This window comes from Larus michahellis, chromosome 1 (assembly GCF_964199755.1).
Source record: "Larus michahellis chromosome 1, bLarMic1.1, whole genome shotgun sequence".
Lineage (NCBI taxonomy): Eukaryota > Metazoa > Chordata > Aves > Charadriiformes > Laridae > Larus > Larus michahellis.
Window position 1 is genome coordinate 25577469 of NC_133896.1, and position 26429 is coordinate 25603897.

At 39.6% G+C, this 26429-nt stretch overlaps 1 protein-coding gene across 7 annotated transcripts in view; it reads right to left on the reverse strand.

Moving 5' to 3' along the window:
- The window catches only part of PTPRZ1 (protein tyrosine phosphatase receptor type Z1), a 143379-nt gene that overhangs the window by 103866 nt on the left and 13084 nt on the right, over positions 1-26429 (reverse strand). The gene's annotated exons all lie outside the window — the stretch shown is intronic.

Sequence of the window (26429 nt, forward strand, 5' to 3'; positions counted from 1 at the left end):
CAGTACAACTCCAGCAACACTACTGATGCGTGCAAACAGACGACTATGTCCCCTAATACTTATTAATATATGTAAATTGCAGATATAGGTTTTTTGAGACTGTCATTTCGAAAGCCATAATGTTAACTAGCTTCATTAAATACTCTTCTAGAGAAGCACAATATAACCTATTTAAGAAATAATTGCATATAAGCACGTTGAGCACACATATGGATTGCTTCCTTGAGAAACCGCCATAGAGTTCTGCCTACATTCTGCAATAAATACAATTTAATGAAACAGTTCCATAGCATCAATTTCTTTTTCTTTAATGCAGAAAAGTATGTAGTGCTGATTACAGGACGTTAAATCCTAATTGCTATTTGCAAGGTTAGAAACGTTCTGTGTCTTACAATGACTTTCTGCTACCTATCTGAAGTCCATACGTTTTAATAACTTCATCAGGAGTTCTGCCTCCTCCATGAAATTGCAATTGCCCTGAAATGTTTTTCTCTTTCCTTTCTCCCTCCAGGCCAAAAAAGCCCCTCTTGCAACACTTTGCAACACTCACTCATGACTAAGATCTTTACAAAAAGATCAAACCTTACATGTAAGTAATGGCACTGAAAAGGGATTTACATGCACCAGCGTTGTCTTTGGACCACATTTTCAAGTCAATGTGCATTGTGCCTGCTTCTTTAATTAATTATGTAAAAGAAAGCTGTTTAAGTTCTGATTCACAGGTGTTAGTTGCTGTCTCCAGTTTCCTCCTTTATCTATTGTCCTCCTAATTGTTACTTCAAACAATTAGTTGAGCATTCATATGCTAACTAAGCAGGGTTTGGGCGTGAGAGCGTCCCACCACTTTTTAAATTCCACATGGAGGTCTGATGGACAAGGAGTGATAGCTTCAATGAACAAGAAAAAAGGGGGCAAGGTTCACTTTTTTGGTGCATTACACACTTATAGACCCAGTAAATCTTACGGAAAGTCTTTATAAATGCCGGGAGACGTCTGGAGTTCATACACCTTCTTTCCTCTGCTATTCACCTATTGTGCTCCCACAGCCCCTTCACAGCACACTCACAGCCATGCGCCTTCCCACAACCGCAGGGCTTGTCGGCAGTTTTGGTTTTGCCTCTTTCCACTACAAATAGGTGGCAAAACTGGGGAAGGAAACACGATTTAATCTGGGGAAGGAAGCGGCTGAGGAATCATAGCTAGCACGGGTGCTAGAGAAAAGCCGTGCGTGACCGTAGGAGGACAAGTCAATGCAGCAATTCTTCCCTTGAGCGACCTGTGTAAACCGCTCTGGGAAAACACAACATTGCGTTCTATAAAGCGTTGCTGTGTAAGCTGTCAGTGTTAACCAGCTAACAGTGTGGAGACCAGTCGGAAGGAAACAATTTTATTTTAATTTTCATTTATTTATTTTATTTTGAGTTAACAAATTGACGTCCCTTTTGCTCCTGGTATATGACAGCAGGTACTTCCATTTAAATAGAGCATTTAAATTCCTTACATTTAATTTAAATGAATATAGTAATAATGAAAACATCTTCACAAAAGAGAATGCAAAACTGATGTCGAACTTGCGGTTTTGTACGTAAATCTACGAAACTGATACTTGAGCTCGATTAGCTTGACAGTCAGCATGACTCCTGCGACACCGAGTGACGTCTCCAGCCAGGGCCCAAAATAGTTTGAATTGTACTGGTTTACGTGCTGCTTTATGAAGCAAAAAATCCTTAATGTTCTCTTCTGCTTCTGGGAAGCTGTTGAACATGCTTCCACAGATTGTTGATTTATTCACAGAACAAAGCAGCCCAGTTATGGGATCATGTTTTAAACAGTTTTATGGTTATCTTTCTATGCCTGTCAAGGAGACATGCAAGATACCATTAAATGCTTTTTGTTCTCTTTTTTCTACCCTCTTTGAAAGCCAAAGTTTTCTGTCTGAGGCTGCGAGACTTGTTTCTTTTCATATTCTGTCCAAATAGTGCACACCCCAGCACCTGAGGCCCGCAAAGTCAGGAATAATGGTGGCAAATGCTCCCCCCTCTGCTCATGACGGGTAGCGGGACCCATGGATTTGTGGCTGACTTTGTCTCATGTTCAGTCATAGGGGCAAAGAGAGAAGATGGGGTTCTGGTTAAAGCATAGTGCCGGGACTAATAAGATCTTGTAGGTGTTTTTTCCTGTTTAAAAAATATAAATAACCAGGTTTTCTTCCTCCTGACATGAGTCTGATATTCCTTTGGCACTTACTGGCCTCGGTTGAGTTGCTTTTGATTTACCACTGTGAATGAAACATTCAGATCTTCAATGTGTATTTATCAATATTTAAAGGTAAAAAAAAAAAAGAATAGCTTTAAAGATTAACAGAAAGAAACGTCTTTGAGAGAGGCCCTCTTGATTTGGCACTCTGTGCCAGGATAATGAGTCAGAGAAGTGGAAATGTGACCTTAGACCTCTGAATTCTGTCGGGGAAAATCCTCGGAGAGGTGCTGAGGCAACAAGCCCCAAGTATCCACCAGAGACTCCTCTCCTATGCCACGAAAAGAAGGGTATTCTGAGGACAGTGCCCGAGACACAAAGAATGTTTGGGGATGCTGCGCTCAACATGTTGCTTTGCTATGCAGGACACAAGCTCAGGCGTAATCTGGCACTGTAATTTATACCAGGCTGCTGTAATTTTACCGTCTCTTTATGCCTCTCCTTTTTGCCACAGCAGTGTCAAGAGATACCAGCTGCTAGAGTCAAGAGGACAAAAGGACAACCTCCTTAGGGTTTTACCTCCATTCAGCCTGAACTTGCGAGCTGCACCTGCAGTGGAACCGGCATTTACAAGATTCTGACATCAGAATGATTTATTTATGGGAACTGGGACATTTAGGTAATGTCTGCGTTTGTGAGATTCTCTACAAACAGGGCACTGATGGTCTGTGTGTACAGTAGGGATTGGAACCCTTAACTACACATTCAGATTGCCAACACGGCTTGGTCCTGGGAAGTCACGTCTCACCCAACATTTTCCTCCTGTCCCAAAATCTAATTTGGGAGCAAAGAGGATATACTCTAAAGTCATAAGCATTCATCCAGTATAAGTGGATAATGACAATGTATTACAGTCATGGAGATAAAGGCTCTGTTGGTATCAAAACTGACGGGAATTTCAATTTATGTGGGCAGGACTCGACCTGTGGTTCTTGGGCCAAGGAAGAGCACAGGAACTCTTGGGATGCCAGCAAGGACATGAGCAGTCACTGAAAACATGTAATGATTTTCTCTTTGAGAAATACAAAAGTTCTTCTTTTAAACAAATTCCGACTCATGAGATCTCTGCGATGTACTCTTGTATGACCGACACTGCAAGCTGTGAAAGCCAGAAGCTTACACAAGTTTGGAAAAGATTCGAAAAATCTGTGAAGGACAAATCCACAAACACCTCTTAAAACACAGTGACACCACTTTTGGCTCACTAAATCCGCTGATGAAAATGGGAAGATTATACTGGGAAATTCTCATTGCATATTTGCCCTATTTTAATGCACTTGCCAAGGCTTTTGCTACTGGTTATTGTTGGAGACAGGTTACCAAAGAAGTGGCTTGAACCAGCAAAGCGGTTTTAAGATTTTTATTCAAACACGTTGTACTTGCCCAGAAACTCAACAAACTGTTTAGAAGGACAAAAGGCTATTTACCCAGGTTCAGATTTTCCACCACACAAACTCCACTGAAGGCTACCGAGACGCACCAATTTGTGCCTAAATTAGAATGTCTCGGGTGATGCTCATTCAATTAGAGTGAGGGAGCTCAGTCTTTATGCCCTACTTGATTTACTATCTCTACTCTTCATCAGCACTTTTATACACTGCAAAACATTTTGAAAGTCGTATTTTTAGATTCTGTATTAAGACACAAATGTCTTCACTGGAGAAGAATTAGGGCTTGTGGAACAAACTGAAATGCTATGATATGAACAATGTTTTACCCAGTAGCTAAAAGAAAAACTGCAGAACACCAGACAAAGTTACTGCAAAGAAGTCAAAGAGCGGAAGACAAACTGCAAAACTGACATAATAATAAATTTTTAAAAAAGAAGCTACATGTGATTAGCAAAATAGATGCTCAATGCTATTCACATTTAAAAAGAATACAATTAAATAGATCAGAAAGACTTTCATTATCTAGGTTCTGCTTCCAAAAGTAAAAACAGAACCTTAAACACAGCTAAAATGTGCAAAATCACCTCTGATGATAAATAGAGCAGTTCTTCAATTGTCATTTCCTTATTTATCTCCTTCCATTGACAGGAAGGTCACAGGACCTACTTCTAATACCTTTCATCCATCTTAGGAAGGTGTAGCTTCATTGCCTCAACTGAAATAATTCTTATTTTATACTGATGGAGGAAATGAAAAGATTCAGAACACAATCTGCTAACAGTCTTGAAGTTCTAACTGACAGGAGCTATCTATAAATTCCTTTGAGAAAATGATCTACGTTTACTTGAGTAAGGTCTCTTTCTTATGAATTTATTTAATTATGTAATAGCATCTGTAAAATCCTTAAAACCACCAAAATGCTTTAATAGCCCACCTCTACAATTTCATATATTCTTTCTTCTTGAACGTCAGTGTCTAAATCTTTTGTGAAGATGGGTCTGAGAATTCTCACAGCCTTAGAGAAAATTAAAAATCTTTTTTTACCCACAGTTCCTTCTGTTTAGGCTTATTTTAGGCATTGATACATGTTCGGGTATCTATAAAGAGAGTCAGTTCCCTTCATTATGCTGGTGAGTAGGCTGCTCATTCCAGTACGGATTAAAAAAGTGAGACTTTCCCTGTGCTAAATATAAAGCCAAACCAAAATTCTTCTTACAATTTGATAATTGTCGTGTGTATTTACTAACACAATTTGTGTTTAAATCTAAAAAAAAAAAAAAGAAAAAGAAAAAGATTTATTAGTTTCATTTAAAAGCAGTTATCATTAAGCACCAGAGTATTACTAGGCTTACTTAATAGTGCTTACTTAACCTGTCACAACTTTACAGTGAATAGTGCCACGAATTAAAGGGATAATCTTTATGGTATCAGCTAAGTTTCAGAAATCACATTTAATCACATATTTCCAGTGCATTTGTACATGCAAAAGAACTAGGACTCCAGTTTTACCAATTTTTGTTCTACCCCATTGGAGTTTTACATGCCTGGGGCTTCCAGGGCCTCTGAAATGTCTACGCAGCCAGTGGCAAGTGGGGGTATCTCAGGACACCACAGGGATGATCCAATCTGCTACAGTCACCTGCTTCCACCTTCACTCTGATACAGGCAAAGTAGTAGGAAATGTTAGATGTCTCCTTCCATTTGTGATCTTGTGCACCTAGACGTCATCTGAAGATGGAGCAAAATGGTCTGACAGACCTCAGCGTCCTACGCAGCCATTAACAGTTAGTTGAAGTTGGCTATAGTAAGTTTTAAGGCTTCTCTGGTAACCGATGTAGCATTCAACTGTCTGCTCACTGAAACCAAGCTGACAGTACAGGTTTTAGGTGGGAGAGTGGTGCTTATCTTTCCAGAATGGGTATTTCTGAACCCAATTTCACTCACCCAGGTGTGTGAAATTAAGTGCCTGTGAAGCTCGTGGGCTAAACAGAAGGACATCTCAATAATTTAAGAACCTACAGAACTAGGTAACCCAGAAAAGCTAGATAACTGGCTTGCTGCTCAAGCACCTAAAAATGCATCCAAAGCCAAAACCAGAAGGGACTTAAGAGGGCTGTAATCTCCCCAAAGATGTTACACTAATGTCCCCTGTATGAAGCGAGGCAAACTGGTGTTTATGATAGAAATTGGAACTGTTATTCAAAAAAGCAGCTATCAAGCAGTGATTCCTAGGACACACTTTTATATAACTCTGCTGCTAACTAGATTCCTTTCCCCATACCCAGATAGTCTTTTAACACAATGCATGTTGGTTGTTAAATGTTGGACCAGATGATCCTTGAGGTCCCTTCCAACTCGGTATTCTACGATTCTATGTAAATTCATCCAACCATACAAATAAAAATTAAATCCAGACCAGACACGAACAAACAAAAATTCAATCAAGTCAGTGAAACTATAGGCACAGTGCTTCCTAGCAAAATTGCGTGTCAACAGGTGTAATAAATATGATTATGAATGAAGAATATGTGCCTTAGCTCTTATATTTAGCACCTAAGTATAAAACCATTTGCAATCCCCTTTCCAACAAACAAGAAACATTGTGATAGACATTTCAGAAGTGCAAGAAAAATAAAACAAATTCAACTCCTGCACCCAAAATCTCAGAGTTTACATTTTTTCCAAAAGAAAGGTTTTAAAAAATCTTTACTGTGTCTCTCCAATGTTCTCTGCCTGTTAATATTAACATCTACAGATCAGTAAAGCTCTACAGCTTTGGTAATATCTATCTAAAACTTTTGTAAGTAGACCTTATGCAAGCCATCTCAAAGGAACATTAACTGAAAATAATGCTTTTTAGCACAGTAGGGGCTGTGAAGTCAAGCTGTTAGAAACCTTCTCTTTTGCGACCTATTTCAATAGTTCAAATCATCTTGTGGACCGTAATGAACAGCTTTAGACTGAATCCTACGAAGGCGTTGGTGGGGGGGATATTGAGAGAAATAGAATCTCTAATGGAGGAAGTCTTTAATTATTAAATATTTTCCTTTCCCCTGTATTTGATGCTGAAATTGCAAATTCTACGCAACCATTATCCCTCTGGTCATGTTCCCATAAGTTTCCTGAAAGGTGTCTCTTTAGACAGCAATATCTTCTTTTGCTTCAGGGAGGTACTCACTTGAAATGTCTTGGTGAAATTCTTTTTTCAATACCAAAGGGGAAGAGAGAGGTTGCCCTGGATGATTTTTGCTTCAGGACTCTCATAAATCTAGGGATTATGACACACACCTTTTATAAAACCATACCAAAACCATTCTGCTCCCTTGAGGAAGCTCTACACTCCCGATATCAAGACTGAAAAATTCCAAAGCTTATCATGGACACCTGATATCAAATGCACATCTATAAAAATATGTGTCTCTATTTGATTAAAAATATATGAACATAATGCAAACGGTACAACAAAAAAAATGTAAACGAATGTAGAACCTGACATTTTCTGACAAATCCTAACAATTATATTGTATATATGCATAGGCATGTCTGTGAGTATATATATATAAGGAATTGTCAAAAAGGGGTGCATATCGCTCATGATTGTATCATGTTATAAATCTCATGTTTACTCTTTTCCTTTAGCCATTTCCTTATTGCAACTGATGGCACAAACATATCATTTGGAAAAGAAAACAAAGTGTCTCATGATTGCTAGTGCCAACAGAGAACTGGGACAATAAAAACACAAACCAAAGGCAAAACAAAGATACTTAACGTATGGGTTTGGGTTTGTTTTTTTTAATAATTTTCTTTTTAGAAATTGTTTTTAGAATACAGGAGAATTATTAATACAGAGGCATAAGGGAGATCACATATAAAATAATCATAATAATTGCAATTACTTTTAAATTAATTCATGATACCGTATTTCAAAATACACTGAGGCGAGGAACCAAAATCTATGCTCCTTCCTTCCCTACAGCTTCTCTGACCATGGGACTAGAGATTCAGGTAGCCACTTGTGTTTGCTCCCACTCCACTCAGGTTCCCTTCACCAGAAGCGCAGGGCAGCGCCCTCCCTCCTGTTCCTGCAGATAGCCTGTATCTATCTGCCTTTCGGGTGCACTTGAGGAGCAACTGCCATGTAGATTCACGTCTCCTCGGGCAGAGGAATGAAGGGAACCTGTCTCCTGATGTCCACGGAGTTTTCAAGCCAGCAGGATGTAGTGAAAAGGAGAATTAAGAGTCAGTAACACCTTACATGGAGTTGAACACTACAAATGTGTGTTTTAACATGTTCTGACAAGGTTTAATTTTGAAAGGGTGCCTGAATGGTGACTGGGTTTTTTTTTAAATTAGAAGCATCTTTTAGATAAGAAATCGGCTTCAAGCTGCTCCACACTATCCAGACTGAGAAATTCTCAGCAAACTCTAGAACAGAATTTTAAGCATTTGGGAAAATTTTAGGTTAAGAACTGGAGCATCTGTGAACCCAGGCAACTCTTTTTCAGTATTTTCAGGACCTGAGTAACTTTGGACCTGGGTGTCTGTCTTCTACCCAAGTGTCATTTTTCAATCCGACTCCCGCTGTTCAAAATTACAAAAGCCTTTGGAAAACTCACTGTTGAATAGGCCAAACCAGAACTGTTGACTCTAAGTGCAGTTTAGTACTAACAGAGATTTCACCCCAACACATTTGGGTTACATATGGAATTTAACCTTTATGGCACAACCTAAGAACAGAGGTGACTGGAAAAAGAGGTGTACGCCACATAGATCCAGAAAAAAAATGCTAGCGCACTCAACCAGTTTTTCCTAGATCTTTGATTTCTGCTCAGAGGTGGTGGCAGTAGGAAGGGGCTGGCTGTTTGTTGGGGGATTGATGCTGTTGGATGGGGCTGGGGTTCCCAAAACCCTCATCCAGACCTAACAGGTACCAAGGACACTCAGCCCCAAGTTTAATTAGGGAGGTCTCTGCTTTTGGTGGGATAACTCATTGTTTTGCTCCAGCAATTCTGAAGTTGATTTCAAAAATTTGTAAGTCAGTATGAACAGATCAAACATTGTTTCATTTTCCTATGATTTCTTTGGGAAAAGAAGTAATATAAAAATAAGAGTACCAAAAAAAAGGGGGATATCTTGAAGTTCCTTATGGAATCCAGATTTAATCCTGGGGTTTAGAGGATTTATGGAAGAATGGTACCTCCACAGGGAAGTGGATGGTCTGGGCTTTCCTCCATGCCAAATCCTGTGCCATGTAAGTAGAGCACCGCACCACAGCTCTATCTTCATACAAACCAGGCACTTAGTACTCACACTAGGCTCTTGCTAGCCGGCATGTTTTACTCTTCCTTTGAAAAGCAAATGGTCAGTATCTGGTCCCCTGCTTCATCAAACACTCATAAACACAGTATATTATTCTACTGAACAATATTTTTACTTTCACAGACTGCTGAAAACAAAAAGGTGCATTGATTGCTCCTGGAGGTGATCATTTATTGCAGCTAACTACATCAATATTAACACTTGATTTTTTTTCTGCATCAGATTAGGAAAAAAAAAAAAGGAGATATCAAATAAAATACGGTAATGCCAATTTAAAATCTGTTTTCTTCACACTTCCTTTCTTGACTTCATTTTTTATCTCTTCAGTACCTTGTTATCTACACTGTATCTACCATTTGATATAGTTTTGAGGTCAAATTCTGCCTCATGTTTTATACATGTCAAAGAGAGTACCATGAGGGAAACAGGAGTCCCATCCTAGTCCTGTCCTACATCACCCACAAAACTGGAACTTCACAGACAATTTTGGAATTCAGACACTAAAAAAATTTGCAAGTGGAGACTCAGATGCTTTGATCAGATATTTTGCATGATCTACATAGTCATGCGTCTTGCTCATTTGTAGTTAATCAATACGCTCTTCATCTTGGAGGGGGGAGGTAAGTCTGCCTGGGAAGCTATATAAGGCCCATCTGAATGCAGACAGAACACAAAACCATGGTACAGGCAAACATCCCTCACCTGCCCATCCTCCTAATGTCTAATTTATGCACATTTTACATAAGAGTAATAGGAGACAGAATACAGCTTTGATTTCAGAAAAAAAACCCACAACATTGTTTTGTTAGTTCATATTCTTGCAGTTCTAATCTCTGTTGAATTCTGTCAGCAGACATAAACCTAGCTGAACAAGGTTTGACCCAAAATGTGGAAATAATAGCCACATAAGATGATAGATACATGGTTTAATCAATCATTGTAAACATGAAATTTCACTTTACTGCAATAACCATTTCCCCATATAATCCAACCTTTCGCTAAGGCAGTAAAAAGCCCTTTCCCAGGTCTCAGGTGGTGGCGGCGCTGCATGAAAAGCCTTAATTTGTGCACTGAACCACAAAATGGAGGTTCTGACCTCTTGTTACTTGCAATCCTACACTGAGTGTATAACACGGTTTGAACTGAGAATCTCATTGCAGCAGTCCTCCTAGGTTCAGATTAGTTCAATACAACTGAAAGTTCATCTATTGTGGCAGTCAGCTGTCAACACTCAATAACCAACTGCAAATTGACTGTGACTTTCTACCAGTAAGAAATTAAATCTTCGAAATAAAAATCAGGAAGCCTGAGAATGTCATTATGATTCACAGGCAAATTTTTACTACAAACTAAACACTGTAACATGAAGAAATTAAATACAACGTACCTAACTAATTAATTTGTTTCCAGTTAATTGCAATGACTCATCTACAACATTAAATGATTTTTATTGCCAATTAATAAAGTAATGAATTGCTCTGTCAATTAACGGCAAGCAGAATCAGGGGAAAACATTATCTAAAAAAGTATAGTGAGTTAATGGTTTGAGCACGCTTAAATCTTGTAAGTAGGTTTCAATGCACCTAAAGTGACTTGTGAACTTACACCAGGACTGGTAAAGTCATTCCCACATTGGGAATTCACCTGCCTAAAATCTTCGCTGGTTTGGATCTCAACTCTCCACAGAACTAAGGGGTTTGGGCTCCTAAGTGACAAAGAATTAGTTCTAGAAAGGGATTTTAACACTGAACTGTCGTTGCAGGCTCTCAACATCCTCAAAGTCCTGGATAAACAGACACCTGCCTAGGTGTAGAGCACTAAAGCCCTCGGTAAAGGCATTAATTAGCAGCCGGTGAAGTGCGTCTGCCTCCCCCCCCCTTATGAATATTTATAAAAAGGTTTTATGGTATGGGTAAAAACTTCAATAGGCTGGATTCAGAGTGTCTTCTGTGAATATTCTTTGGGCACATAATTAGGACGCTTTGTCCTAGAGCCATTTAGACACTTCTGCCATTGTGCTGGGGAGGAAGCCTGCCTTACACATCATGCCGAGCAGCGCAGAGGTATCAACAGGGGATGGCCTGGAAGTTTACATATAGACTTAGAAGAAGCTCTCTCACTGCCTCTTTTCTTATAAATGCTTCCAATTAAGGGTGCGGGCCCAAACAGACAAAATGAACTGAGCGCTAAAACTCATTTCTGTGAGTAAGCGAGGAGGGTTTAAACCTCTAGGCCCCGCAACTAACAAAGCTGCTGCAAGGAGAGGAACATACTAGAACAAACTCTGAGCCCTATTTTTTTTATATATATATACATACATTTAGATAGATAGATACAGCTATACTAGAGAGTCTAGCAAAGAAAAGCAAATTGAATTCCTAAGAGGTAGCAGGATGAAACGATCAGCACAATGTAACAAACCAGTGAGATTTCAATGACCGTATGTAAAATGGCCAAACGGCCCAAGAGGACAAAGCTTAGAGAAACAATGCAGGTGCAAATCTGAAAAGTAGCTCTTGAAGACAAACGAGCAGAGGCCTTTCTTGAGAAACTCATATAACACGCACAGCAGACAGGTCACACAGCGGCAGCAGATGAGCCATTAAAAGAGTGATGACTGCAATATAATTTGAATTGACATTCAAGGGACAGCACGGGTGTCTAATCAGTACACTGACACCAACCCCTAGCAAATGCACAAGTTTTTTCAAAGATCCTCAAAATAAATTAAAAAAAAAATCCAGTTTTGATAGTAATGCCACTTTTTAGAAATCTTCAAAATGTCTACTAAATTTCTAGAAATGGATATGGTTGGTTAAATTAAAAGGCTCAGGAGGATATGCCAAAATGTTGCAACGCGCTGATCTTTCAGTTATTTAGCTTGGGTAGGATAGTTACAAGGAAGTTCAGAGGGCTATAACAAGCAAGGTAAGTATGTAACAACACCAAATGATGTGTATCTTTGATAAATGTAGCAGCGAAAATAACTGGTGGAAAAAAAAAAAAGGTATTGAGAAAAACTAAACTACTTTTACTTTGTTGGGTTTTCAATTAATTGTACCAGCTGAAAGAAGAGATCAGGGCATCCCTGGACAGCTAAATCAAGTCCTTCATTCAGTGTATAGCTGGAGTCCAAGCAGAATTTGGAAATATGTCAGAAACGGTGAAGAAAGAATATTATTGCCCTTTAACACATAATTGCCCCTGTCAGAGTGGCTTCATCTGGAAAAATGCATTCTGTGCTGGTCTTGCCTTCTCAAAAACAATTAAGCACAATAATATGGGTGAGAGGGAACACTGATGAAAGTGACCATGGAAAAGTTCCAAAAATAGGGAGATGGAAAAGGTTAAGAACACTTATTTTGGGAAGAAAACAAATATAAAGAATAGTGAATGTTGCTGAGATGAAGACTGGGAACTTTTGTTCTCTCTCTCTCGAGAAGAACAAGAACACCCGGGGGCATTAATGAGAAGGCTGAAAGTAAGAAAACCAGTGAAAGGATACACTTTTTTTCACATCTAGGCAATTATCGCTGCAGGAAACCGCTGAGGCCAACGGCTAAATGAAGACTGAAATAGTTACAAAGATATGAAGAATATTTGGAATTATCACAATACATTTAGAAAGGCACCTGGCATAGACGAGATGTGTGAGAAAAGACCGGGGAAGTATCTCACTTCTGCCTACTGAGGGATTTCAGGCCTGGTCTTCTGAAGCATCTGCACCAGCCCCCATCAGACAACACTGAATCCAGGTATGACCCAACACGGCTGTTCCTGCTCTTTGCATACTACGCATGAATGATCCATGGCATTTGGAACAGTGGTAGCACCTGTCCTAAAGGAAATGCAGCTACTATTAAAACTTAAAATAAACATCATTTATTGTTCTGTAACAGACTCCACTTGCACCCAGGTAAGCAACAAAGTTAACTTGGAGAAGGTGGCTGGAGTAAGTGATACGATGGCTCTTCCCTCGCTTAGATTCAAGGGAATGTGTCCCTAGATGCTTCTTAGCAATGTCTCCCTTAACAGTCTGAAATTACATCAGGGACAGCAAAACGTGACTGCACATTGATAGACCTAATAAATGGAAAAATCTCAGATCCATCAGTCGCAGCTTCCTTACAGAACTGGAGATTATGTGATTCTTATTTTGTGTTGCAACATCCACCATATCCAAAGAGTAAATGCTGTCTTCAGGCAGTACTGGCTTTCACTCCCCTTGTAAGAGAACAGGATAGAGTAGATTTGGGCCTAAACAACACTACATCTTCTATAAATTCGTGGTCAATGTATTTTCAAATGGCACAGTTCTGTGATTCTGCAGTGTATAGTCCATCCTCAAAACACAATTCCTCTGCAAAGACTTATTTGGGTGACTATTGCTATTGATAATATTGCTTTTTCCCCTGGACACATTCTAGACATTTCGCTTCATCTAACTGTGTTTGACCTGGAGAACCAGAAAAGCCTGATCTGGCCATTGACCCATACGCCTCCTGTAAAGGCAAGAGATATTCCTGAACAGTAAACTCCTGTCTATTCTCTTATTTTTTGTTGCAACTAGTAAGAAAATCCTTGCTGCTATTGTCTGCTCCCATGGAGAAAGACAATTTGAATGTCCAGTAAAAATGCCTGCCATTACAGTACTTACCTAACTGTTCTTCCCCTGTCTTGATGAGATGATGTTGCTGCTTACGCCATGATCACCCATTAATGATCTTTTCCCTTATGTCTGAAGCAGTTACTGTGTCTCCCGTTATAGTTTTAATGCCCAAACATCTCCACTGGTGAACATGCACAGGGCACAGTAGCTCTTATGAAAATAATTCCGGGAATTCACAGCTCTTAAATTGGATTAGGGGCAAGCACCAGCTGTTCTTGCTGCATTAATTCAGACCTCTGCATTGAAAACCTGCCTCTTCCCACTGGAAAGTTGTTGGGTAATGCCATTTTCAAGGAAGGCCAGGAAATGTAGTTACAATGCTTTTTAAATGCAGCTTCACGCAGCAATACAGCAAATTCATTTAGCTAACATTGGTATAAAATGCTCAGGTAGCACTAAACAGACACGGTAAAAAAACTTACATGAATTATAGACACTGAACTTTTTATTTTCTTGCATTAATTGGATTTATTATTTTTAACCTTGTCACCCTCATCATCATCAGAAGCAAACCATCCCTAACACAAGTTGACTATGTATGGAAACTATGGAAATATCTAACTATGGGAATATCCTGTAAGATATGGAGCAGAAGGATCTTTTACTTTCACTAGCTGAAACAGATGAAGCTGAGACAGGTATTATTTAATCTTGCAAATTAAATCTCTGCTGAATAACCAAATAAACACAGGTTGCCTAATCCTGCTCTTCCTTTTACTGTAATTTAGTTTAAACGCAGGAGAAAAACCCCAAAGAGGCTGCTACATACGATTTCTTCTGGTGAAGGTAATGGAGAATATAGTCTCAATCACTTTCTTCGTATCAGGGCAGCTGTACCCGCAGAACCATTTATGTCTGAGGAAATGCTACATGAGGTGGGGGACTAGACCTGAGTTCCTGTTACTGGAACCGAGTTCTTGTTATGTGCTATGAAGTCTGCTGTAAGACTCCGAATGACCCTGTTTGCTCAAGCCCCTCTAAGTCCTGCCTCTCGGGTGTGTTGGCCGGGAAGGCGGTGAGCACTGGTGCTGCTGAATTCCCCGTCCTAAGGAAGCACCGCATGAATTCACTCAGCTCCCCGTAGCAGAAGGCAGGTAATGAGCCAGGATAACTATGGCATTTTATTGCTTCCAGTTGCTCAAGTAGAGGTTGTAAATAACTGCAGGATTTTATTTTCTTTATTTGAGCGATGTATCCATTCTTCAGCCAACTGTTAAATTTTTATGCCCCTTTACAGATAAATGATGTATTTTGACCGTAGCAGGTGACCAGCATTAAGCTCTTTCAAAGAGAAACCCTTAAAAAACGATGTCCAGCTCTGATTAAGTTGACTATCTGAATTCAAAGCATGTCTTGACTGCTTTCCATGAAAACAACTGATCCTTTTCATGGGTTAATGCCATTGTAACTTCCTCTACACATTGAACAGATTACCATGGACACAAATTCAGACTCCTTCCATTCACACAAGGTCCCTAGAAATTTACATAAGTCTGCAGGGAAAACAGGCAGCCAAGCTTTCACTGGCACATGAATATTGTGATGAAACTTTCAGACAGTACATACTCTTGTCTCCTGAAATACAGTGTACAGTAAAAACCTGCAAATTAGTTAAATAGTAAGGAAAAAAATATTTTAGGTAACTGTTTAAAATGGTCTTTCAAAATAAATAATCACTATCCAACTACCTTAAGCTAATTGGCTGCAACATCAAAACAGTTTGGAAATATCCTACGTACAATAAAAATGCTACTTTGCTACTCCATAATAGCAAGCTTTTTTATGTCAAAACTATTACTCTACAATTCACAGAAGTGCATCTGTTACATATATAACAGAACTAAGATATAATACCTTCAATTGACCAATAAAGTGTCTTTAATGTGGCTTGGCTTTGCTGACCTTTTTGAAAATTACAGGCATTTTTGCCATAACCAGACTCTTACAAATATAAGGAGGGTAATTCTATTCCCCATACACCCATTCTCATATATTTTGTTTAAAAAATTTCACTGAAATCAGTTTTGGTCCATAAGATAACCCTGTAATTTTGCATTCAAGGACTTTGAATGAGGAGACGCCAGGACAGGGTCCCTCAGATATTGGATTTTGTAACTATGTTTATGTATCATTATTAGGAATTAATTTTAAAAAAGAGCTTGGCAGATTCCAGTCTTCCAAGTTCGAACGCTCCTGCTGGATACTGTGCAACTGAATGACATGAATTCTTTTAAAAATGTTTCCCTGAAAAGCAGCAATAAGCTTGCTGTTAGAAAATGCCTCCTGAGTAGAAAATGAGATCTTCCTGAAAAATCTGCATCAGCCCTGTTCGGCTAACCTTCTGGTGAAGGGTATGTTACAGGGATGAAGAAAGGTCAGCATCTTACTTGAACAGCCTCTTACTCCAAAGGCCCTGTGGGATGCCCAGCCTGTCCCAAATGCTTCAGCTTGTATTTCTGATCTTACTGACACCTCATCGTTAGCCTTCCACCCCTCTTAGCTCACGTAGGGATAACTGACATTGTGTCTTCCCTCCACAAAACTCTCCCTCTGCTGGCTTCCAAACTGTTCTCGGCAGCTTCTGCCCCTGCAAAACCCTTCCCAAGACTCTGTTGTGCACATGTTGAAGGAATTTCCAATAATAAAATATATAGTTGGTTTTTTTTCTTACAGAATCACATTGAGGCTTTAAGTTGACCAACATTTTCATAGTAAAGCCCTTTCCATCTAACAAAATTCCTTGGGTTTAATGAAAGGAATTCTATTTTTTTTTTCTTCATCTAGAGCCTATTTTTACAGCCCATAAAGATAATTACAAATTGAACAGATTTCTCTTTTATATTTAAGGATGGAAATTTTACAGAGTTCAGAGTTAATTGCTAGTTTCTCTGACAAGCTGTGAATTATTTTTAAGTCAGACTATCATGTAACAATTCTAATTACAAAGCTCGTTCTTGTCTCCCTTACGTACCCAAGCCTCTCCATGAGAAACTGGAGTTCCATTAAAGGAACAGGAAATTTCGCCACTGATTTTGCTGAGACTATTAAACTCAGGTGTGATCTGGGGGTACAAAAACCTCATAACGTTATCAAACACGCCCTCAGTTCAAATAGCGTGGAACAGAATTTCCACAAATGAACTGGAAGAAACTTTTCCCTTACCCTATTCTCCTTTAAAGCAAAGTGCCCCTTATGCTTTAAATTATCTGCTCACTCAAATACAAGGCTCAGCAATTATTTTCAAACCATAAAAATACATTCCTTAGTAAAAGAGAAAAGATAATTTAGTAAGAGGCATCGGTTATTCCAAGTAAATTATTCAATCATTTATTCTGTGTGTGAGAGAATTCCAGTACGTAAAAAAACTTAATTTGACACCAATAATCATGCATGCATATATGTAGTGACCTCCTTCTGGGACTTCAAAGCTAATCTTGAGGCTGTACCTTCTATTTTGCTCTTAAAATGAATCTGGGAAGAAATCAAGTATCCTGACACTCATGTGAAAAAGGCACGAATCCTGAGTTTCTAAGTGATCTCTGTCCAAGGGCATGCACAGAATAGATGAAAGTTAGGAGAAGAAACTGGAAAAAACCTTCTTCGGTCCATAAATACCTGCCACTAACAACAAATATATTTCTTATATCCACATAGCTTTCTAAAATCCAGCTTTCAATACTTCATGCAATACTCTAATATTCCATATCAATTGTTACTTCAGTTTTGCCATCAGGTTCAAGGGACTTCCATCAAAATAAGTCTCTCCATAAAAAGGAAATAACTTTGCTGGGAACAGGAATATATAAATTATATTCTGTTTCATTTATGGGAAATGCAAATTTCCCAAGCTACAAGCATTGATCATTTGAAGTTGTGTATAATTTATGAAGAAGAATATTGCCTCTTTCCAAACCGCAGGCTTCTGCACAAGTCTACTGACACAAAATAAAGAGAAGAGAATGAGAAATCAAATATTTTTTTCACTCTTACAGAATGACACATGGAAGTAAGCGGGAAGTGCTCTCTTTGGAGAAGGAGCAAGGCTCTCCTTTTGCTGGTGTGCTGGCTACTATCTGTGCGAACGGTGCCTTTTGAAAGTTCTCCTGAGGCACATATTACAGGTAGTTGAATTCCACAAGAAATAGATAACTGTATCAAAGTCTACACTAGAAAAGAAGAGTTCTAATCTTCATCCCAAAGGGGAAAGATATTTGGTCCTTGAATGGTTTGAATATATGGATCAGCGTTAATTCTCCCCCCTCTTGTACTCTGAGGCACAACAGAGGAAAGGACCCAAGGCAGCACGACTCTCTGAGGTTAGAAAGAAAAAACTAATAAAGGTCTAGCCTTCTACTGCAAATTCCAAGTTTCACATAAATGTACCTTGGCTTTCATCAGGAGGGTATAGCATTATGAAGTTCTCAGGGGACCATGGCTTTTCATAAATACCTGAATCCATTCACTTCTGAGCTCAATGTGCAGAATGGCCATTTGTATTTCTTTATTGGTAAAACTTACTACTGGGGTGAAGATTAAAATGAAGTCATCACAACTTTCCAAAACACGACGTAAATGTTTCATCTCTCTTTCCAGAAGAAAGGGAATTAAAACTATAGTGTGTATGTGGATCTCAAAGTACAAACGAAAATAGAGCTTTTGGAAAAAAGAAAAAGAAGTCTTCTGGAAGAAATTCTTTGTTAAGGACCCAAACCTTCACTCTGCTGTCTTCTACTTTCTTTTCTTCCTTCTCTCCTTCCTTTGATTCCTAATTTTTCCTTTTCTTTTTGCTTTATTTTATGGCTTGAAAGTTTTAATCTAGTTTTTGCTAACTTTACATTATCCATTTAACCTTCTTGTCAGCCATCATTCTGCATGCACTTCTTTCCAGACTTCTCATGTTTTATTTGATCTACTTAACCTGTCTTCATACACCTTATCATGCAAAGGCCAACCTGGTGCGCAGTGCCTGATGCTACGTTTGCCGGGGCAGGCTCACGTGTCACTGAAGGACCAATACAGGCAATGGCTGAAAGACGGTTGCAGGCGTCAGAGCAGTCAGATCCTTTGTCCTAGGGTCATCTTGGGAGCAGACCAAGAGGTTTTAATGGCCAAATTAATTGCTCTGGTCCACTCTTAGTGGCCATCTCTACCCCAGAGCAGGCAGACACCAATTTGTGTGCGTGCATGGTGTCAGGCGAGCGCAATAAGCTCAGTGCAATAGGAGGAAGCTTCTCAGCCCTGGTAAAAATGACAGCTAAGGGCAGACTGTTGCCATCAAATTAACTCCCCAGGGAAAGCAAGCTGCCAGCAATGGGCTGAATGATGGATGAATTGTTCTCTGAGGCTGCATATAACACATGGATCATTGCTCCAACATTGTCTTTTTCTTGTATCAAATTGAAGCTCCCCCTTTCACCTATACGTCTGTGCCACAGCCCACATCTCAGATTTGATTTACCCATCGTTATCTCCATAGTCCCCAGGGTCTCATTTGGATTTCATAATTTACCTTTATCTTTATGGTTGTCTTTTCTCAGCACACTCCTCTTACGCTGCTGATTCATAGGCTGAACCCTGTCATCATCAACAAACTCCTTCATATCTAAACCACTTCTTTATTAATTGTCACGCGCTTACTTTCTCAAGGCTTGTCATTATTAATTTTGTCATAATTAGATTAAGGGTGAAGGAAGATCTTATCTATGCTGAATGCCGGGTAGGTGCAAACTAACACTTTAAGATGACTGAGGGTTTTTTGAGTAAATAATGGAAAATCTATCAGTATTAATTCTGCCTACTATGAAGGTATGCAATGAAAGAGAGATTAGAGTATTAATATGGAGAAATCCCATTCTTTCTTCTCTGTCTAGCGCATGTTTGCTAGCTTGATGTCAACTAATTGCTAAATCAAGCGCTGATGTAAAGGTTGCATTCTGATTTATCCAGCAATGCCTGGCTTATTGCCAAACAAATGGGCTCACTGCTCTCACGCTGGCAGTACACTAGTTTATTTATGTTAGGATTAAATTTTATTCATTCACCAAAACTTATCTGTTCTCTTTTGAACTCCATATTAGCACTGGAAGGAAATGAAATGGAAGACTATAACTGCAGGAAAAAAGGTTCTGTTGGTTTTATTGTTATCTTAATTTCTACTTTTATCTTTATAGCGCTTTGAAGACTACATTGGTGTATGTTGAATATTTGGTGATTCTCATTCCAGCACTAAATACTCCACATTTTTGGCCACGTTTTGAACAATTTCCAATATTAAAGAAAGCAGATGCTCATGTATACTTGGAACCACTACTCGTCTTCAAATTTAGTTTGCTATACGGTCATTCGCATTGACAATTAACTTTTTCTAATTTCTTTCTGAGCACCTGAGTCACTTAAATCCAAGGGTAGCTCTTGGATACTAGTTCTTACCCTAATACTACCTTACTCTTACATGTTTATTTGTTGTACAATATATGTCAGAAAATCACAATGCCTAACAGATGTACATCAAAAATTTTATTGACACAGTTTAGAACTGAGTAGAAAAATTTCTTTTGATCAGGATTTACACTAGGATGCCTTTTTTCCTGCCGATATCATGACAGATTTTTTGATTTGTTTTTTTTTCATAGGAAATGACAGCTTGTTTCTATTTTGATTTTTTTCCCTGTAAAACTAGGAAAAAGAACAAAGATCTTCTCTTTAAAGCTGCGAGTAGAACATCAATTTTATTTTCTAGAGTGAACGCAACCCAGTCAAACACATGTTTACTCTAGAGCCTTGGATGGATCCTTCAAATAGCACTCTTTAGAGAGATTGCATCAAAAAGAATTCAGAGTTGTTTTCTCCAATTAAAACAATTGTGAAATTTAGCTGAAACTTATTTCCAAACATTGTCTCCCTGAAAAAGAATTTAAACTTACAGAACTTACATGCCACACCAGCCTGTCTGTTCCCCCTTGCACGCTAAACCTCTTCCCAGCCACGGTCCTTTCAAGTCCAACGCATCTTCAGATGTTCCCTCACAAAAGCAGTTATTACCAAAGGTCTATACGTTTTGGCTAAAACCAACAAAGCCCCTGTTTGATCTGTAATGCACAACTATATTCTGTCCCTAGAGGCAGGAGTGTGCCACACTCAGGAGCAGTCAGTTTTACCATCAAATCTTGGTTTTGCATATTGTTCAAGGAAGCAGCATTAGGTCTGGGTGCATTCATTATAAATGAAAAAATGAAATGTACTATTCCAACCAAATTACTTTTCAGACTAAGAAAACACATTTCTCTTTTGAAAACAATAAAGCTCCTTTAGGGATTTTTAGGTTACAATGGTCATTACAGCCTGAATATCACTGTTAGCACTCACTTATTAACAACTATTATTATGATTTATTTGTAATATTGCCAGAACATCCACAGAACTCTAGCTGCATTGGGATTGCATGTAGTATAAACAGAATTTAAATGATAATCTCAGATATGGATGCTTGCCACAGGCAGTGAGTGACAATTACCCAGAATCTGCTTTGCAGGACTCCCTGCTCCCCTGTCAGACAAGAACTCTAGAAGAACAGGATTTTCTGAAGGGAAATCTGGGTCAAATCCACATGTGGGGCTGAGGAAGAGAAGGAGGGGAAGGGGAGGGCACAAGGTCCCCTCTAAGCAGGAGGAGCCAGGAGGGGTGGTGGGTGACCCACAGAGAGAGGCCAAGGCAGTGTGGAAGTGGGGGCAAGGGGGCAGGGGGTGGTGTCTCCTCCTTCCCCAGGCCCTCCACTGCTCTTCTCCTTGCATCACTTAACTACTCCTTGCAAGTGTCAACAAGTGTCTTTCTACAATTCGTTCATTATGTACTTGCTAGAAGCACTACATACCTACGTATCTTTAGAGATCACTGTGGTGATGATGCCAAGAAAGTTACATAAACAACTCCTGTTAAAAGCAAATATATGAAGACTCCTCATCTCTTGCTCTGAACAATTTTTTTCTCTGTTGTGATGAATAATTGATAAATTGCTGTGCAATAAACTCCACCTGGGTGCATTTAAAAAAAAAAAAACAACAAAAAAAACCCAGAAGAAATTGCTATCATTACCCTCTTCATGTGGAAAAGAGTCGTTAAAAACAACTGAGGTTGAAAGCTTGGGGTTCAGTTGCTCATTTCATCTCTCTCTGGGTTTGGTGACGCGATGCCTGTAAAAGTCACAGCAGGAGTAATTTAACTCCTTTCCCCCATCTCCTTTTCTAGTAGTTACAAATGGCAAGTAGCTGCAGGCTGCAGAAGCACCAAATGTAAAAACCATGAGATAAACAGAAGCTGCAGAAGTGCCAAGTGTGTCTCATTTGTAAACTTTCTCCTCTCTCCCTCCCTTCCTTCTTCATTCCCTCCTTCCTCTTTCTCCCTTTGCCTTTCTTTTTTTGCTCTTCTTCTCTTCCATTTGCTCTCTTCCTCTCTCTTAATCGCTCTGAGGGATTTCTATGAACTCTGAATAAGGGGAAACTACCAGAAACACTTTTCCTCGTGTCAGTAGGACTCACCACTTTTCTTCCTTTTTTTTTCCACCTATAAGTCATCATTTACTGAAAGACAATAGGAATCTGGAATGGTTCTTTTATTCGTTTTTAACATATGGGTTTTTTTAAGGAAAGAGTAAAAAGAAAGACAAGTTTTTATCCACTGCTCACTTGTACAATTTAAAGCTTTGGACTATGTCAGCATTTGTCCTTATGGTCACAACTTAAAAGTCAACGTTTACTTCTGAATTACTAGTAAGGGATGCAGAGCACCACCTCCCTGAAGTCAGAAATGGAGACAACAAAAATGTATCAGGGCACCACAGTGTGGTAACTGGCAGCAAACACAGAAGCGTGAACGGTGACCCAAGTCCCTTTTTACCTGGCAATATGGAGGGCGTAAGAGAAAAGCTGGCACCAGGGACCACCTAGACAAGGTGTGTTGCAAGACCTCATGGAACTGAGATGGCAGCTAATGGAAAATAGCTGCTGACAGCCACTAGCCCTATACCCATACTTACAAGCCCACCTTCATATGATGAAGAAGAATGACACATGAAGAAGAATGACACATGAAGAAGAATGACACATGAAGAAGAATGACACAGGATATTATCATTATTACCATCATCAAACATGACATGTGGACCCAAGCTGTACTGACTGCTACTACGCATGAGGAAAACCCAACTTTTTAGGATGTCATGACTGTCCAACCACAGTTCTAGCTATACACAGGATATGAACATTAAATTACAGCAATTAACTAAAATAACATCCGTGGCATCCCCATTCAGTATAACTGTTCCTTTTGTGAGATGTCAGAGATCTGTTTTATACGGCAAAGGCCTATCAGATTTTGCCACGTTCCCCCGTGCTGACTTTCAGGTGGGCACCATGAGGTAACAGGCCTTGCTGCAGTCCATGGTGGCACCACGGGCTCACGCAGGGTCAGAATTTCCGTTTAGGATTACGATCAGAGAAGATCCACCACAGGATAAATGTTCAGATCAGCTGTTTTGACCCGAGTTGTCAGGTGTGACTGTTCACTCAGTCTCACCCAAGCGAAGCCGTACAGCGTTAGGAAGACTGTGCTCATGCAGAAAGGGCTCCCTTGCCATCAGAAGCGGCATACCTCGGCTCCTCGCATGCCAGTGCTCACGCTGCACCGTCTGCTTACGCAGTGCTTTTGTTCCTGAACTGACTTCAGAAAGTATGGGGATATCCTCTTGGCTCTGCAGGCAGCAAACTGAGGGAAAGAAGGTAAAACGACAGACACTGTCTGCCGGGTTCAGTTCCCAGGTCTCATGATTTTCATCTCCCTCTTGAATCACCAGAATGCACCGGGTCTCCAGGTGAATGCTTCTCCTCACCTCTAAGCGCTGCCCAGGGCTTACGTGGCTCGCACGGGGCTGCACCAGGGGCTCCAGGCGACTGCACACGCCACAGAGACGGCAAAGGTTGCCTGCAGAACTCCCCCACGGCGGGACTCTGCCCTATCACATCAGACTTGGAGCTAACCTTTTTGTTGTGTTTTTTTTTCCTCTTGAAAGAGCTTTAGAAATGCGAATGTGCTCATGTTCACACAAAACACCTTTGCGTAAAGTATTACTACCTCTACGTTACAGACGAGGAACTGAGACAGACCCGTTCAATACCTCTTTGAAAACTCACAGGAATAGCCAGAAAAGACATCACAGATCGCTGCTTCACCAACTCAACTGCTTTTTATACTGACTAACACATGATTTTTTCTTAGCAGCTCCTCCCATCTTCTCTCTCCTATCAGCTTCTCTTTTTGTACTTTATTTCTAAATTCCCTAGGGCGGGTGTCATATTCCTGCTCTGTGTTCGTACGGTACCTTACACAATGAAACCCTGGTCACTGACAAATGCACTTAGATGTCATCAATACATAAATAATAAATGATAGTAATTTCCTGATTATACGGCATCTCCACATGTCAGTTTAACCTCAGATCCCATTTTTGTTTAAATATCCAACACGTGTAAAAGCCCAGGTAGAGGATCAACCTGTCCATGGAATGAAATAAGTATAATGTGTCATTTAAATGGCTCTATTTCTCATAACTAGTTATATATTTCTCAATGTTTGTAAAATTTCTGAAGTATATTGGTATTGCATCAATAGGGTTAGTACTAACATTTAATCCCACAGCGGAAAATTTACAGACAAGTAGTGAGATAGATTTTCCCCCTCATTTTACTTGGATGTAACTTTATTTTGTTATCATGATATAAAACCACTACAATAATATTTGTTCCTTCAAGAAGCAACTTGATGAGTATTTTTCACTTCCTCAAGCATCTATTAGGGAAAATTTATTAGGCAATTAATCAAAGTAAATAAAATGTTTCTGAAGATGCCTTCAACAGGTAACACATTATTTGCATGTAACAGCACTACACTAGCTCAAAAATACTGATACATCTTTAAAAACAGAGTCTTTCTATAATGCCTTTTTATTTTCCTAAAACGTTCTTATTTTTTTTCTTCTACCCACAAATAACTGGAAGTTAGTTGAGGAGGCGTAGGAAGTTTACAAGCAAAGACTATGCTGCTTTATACCAAAGAACCTCTTAAATTTTAATCACCTCATGAAAAATTGAGTATGTTAGGGAAACAGTTTGGTGGATGTCATTGCTGAACCCACGACCAGCACTAGTCAAGCAAAGAAGACAGCTTCACATATTTTGCTCTTGGAAAACACCTTGGCAAAATCAAGCTTCTAGACTGTAGTTTGTTAGTTTCTTTACAAAATATTTCTACCCTTGAACAGAAAACAACAGGCTTTCAGACCCTTTTTTTTTTATAATTTTTTTAAAATCTTATCAATTTTTATTTTTTTTTTTTTAAATCTTACTGAAGTATCTGTGTTGGAACACAGGACAGATCAGAATATTTTCATTAGGTTCATTTCTAGCACTGTATCAAAATATAGCCTTGTAATTGTGTAGGAATTAAAAAAAAAAGTGAAGAGGGCATGAAAGTGAAATTCTTCAATTAAGTCTTATCTCCAGAGCGTAAATACATACAACTACAGACTTCCTAGGACCTTCACAGTCATTTATGCAATACAGAAATACTGAAATGGCTTCAAATCGAGTTTTGGAAGGAGAAACAGCAAATCTTCCTCTGGCTCTCTGCCACGCCAGCGTCTTCAGCAGTTTGCGGCTGTTCTGTCACTGTCTCTCTCCAGTTTAAGTCATGCATTTATTTCCTGCTCTGGAGTGATCAAAGCTTTTCCCTCTAAGACAGAACATTATAATTGCCAATTTCAAAGGTTTTTAGGAAGTCGTTTCATAGATTTAAAATCATTAGCAACAGCCTTAGTGCTCATCTAGTGAGTTGTATCTTCTAAGTGTTACACAAGTGTTAATTAATTATAGGTTTGACTAAGCCTTTAAGGTTTGGCTGTATTGGGAGCGGTGTAACGCGCTCCACCTCAGCTGAAAGCCTTGGAGATATGGGGCTTTAGGGAGGCTTAGTGACTCACCGGGGAAATGAATCTGTTGTCTCTATGCCATCTAAAGCAGCTGATTTGCTACAAAAAGGAGCACATGCCGTATTTTCTTCCAGGACACTGCAGCTGTTGCTCGCCGGGTTGCCATACCTGCCTGCGGCAGAAAACCTCCTGCTATTCCAACAGGGACGGTGCAAATGCATACGTTTCCTACGCAGACTACTGACACAGCTACACAGTTTTCTTTTTCTGGGAGAGATACAATACACTTTTGTGCCTAACTGGTTCAGTTTCTGCAACATAAAAAAATAGGAACTGGTCCGAGACTGAAAGATGCACAGACTTCATGGATCCAGGGTAAGTGGGTGGCTATTCAGAGATGCCCAGAAGACCTACATAAGCATCAGACCGACCCATCCAGGAGATGCAGTAGCATTCTTCAGCGGTTTCAAAACTACAGGAGACAACAGAAATCCTGGTGTTTTTTACATTGGATAGCAGCTAGATAAAAGACAGAAATAATCAAACTGACAGGGACTGGAACCCCGTGTCTCACTCCTTTCACTGAGAGACATAACCCAGCATGGTCCAACTGCTGACCCATGGCTTTAATCCAGCCTACAGAACATATTTTCTGGCCTGTCTCCTATCCCCTGCCGCAAACAGAGTGGTCCTTCCAGCAGTACAGGCTGCCTCTGCAGCCAAATGCCTTCATCCACATTTGCATCCATTCCAGCAGAGAGATTACAGCCACAAAGACACAGGGATGTGGGGGAATGTGGTGGGGGACATGGAG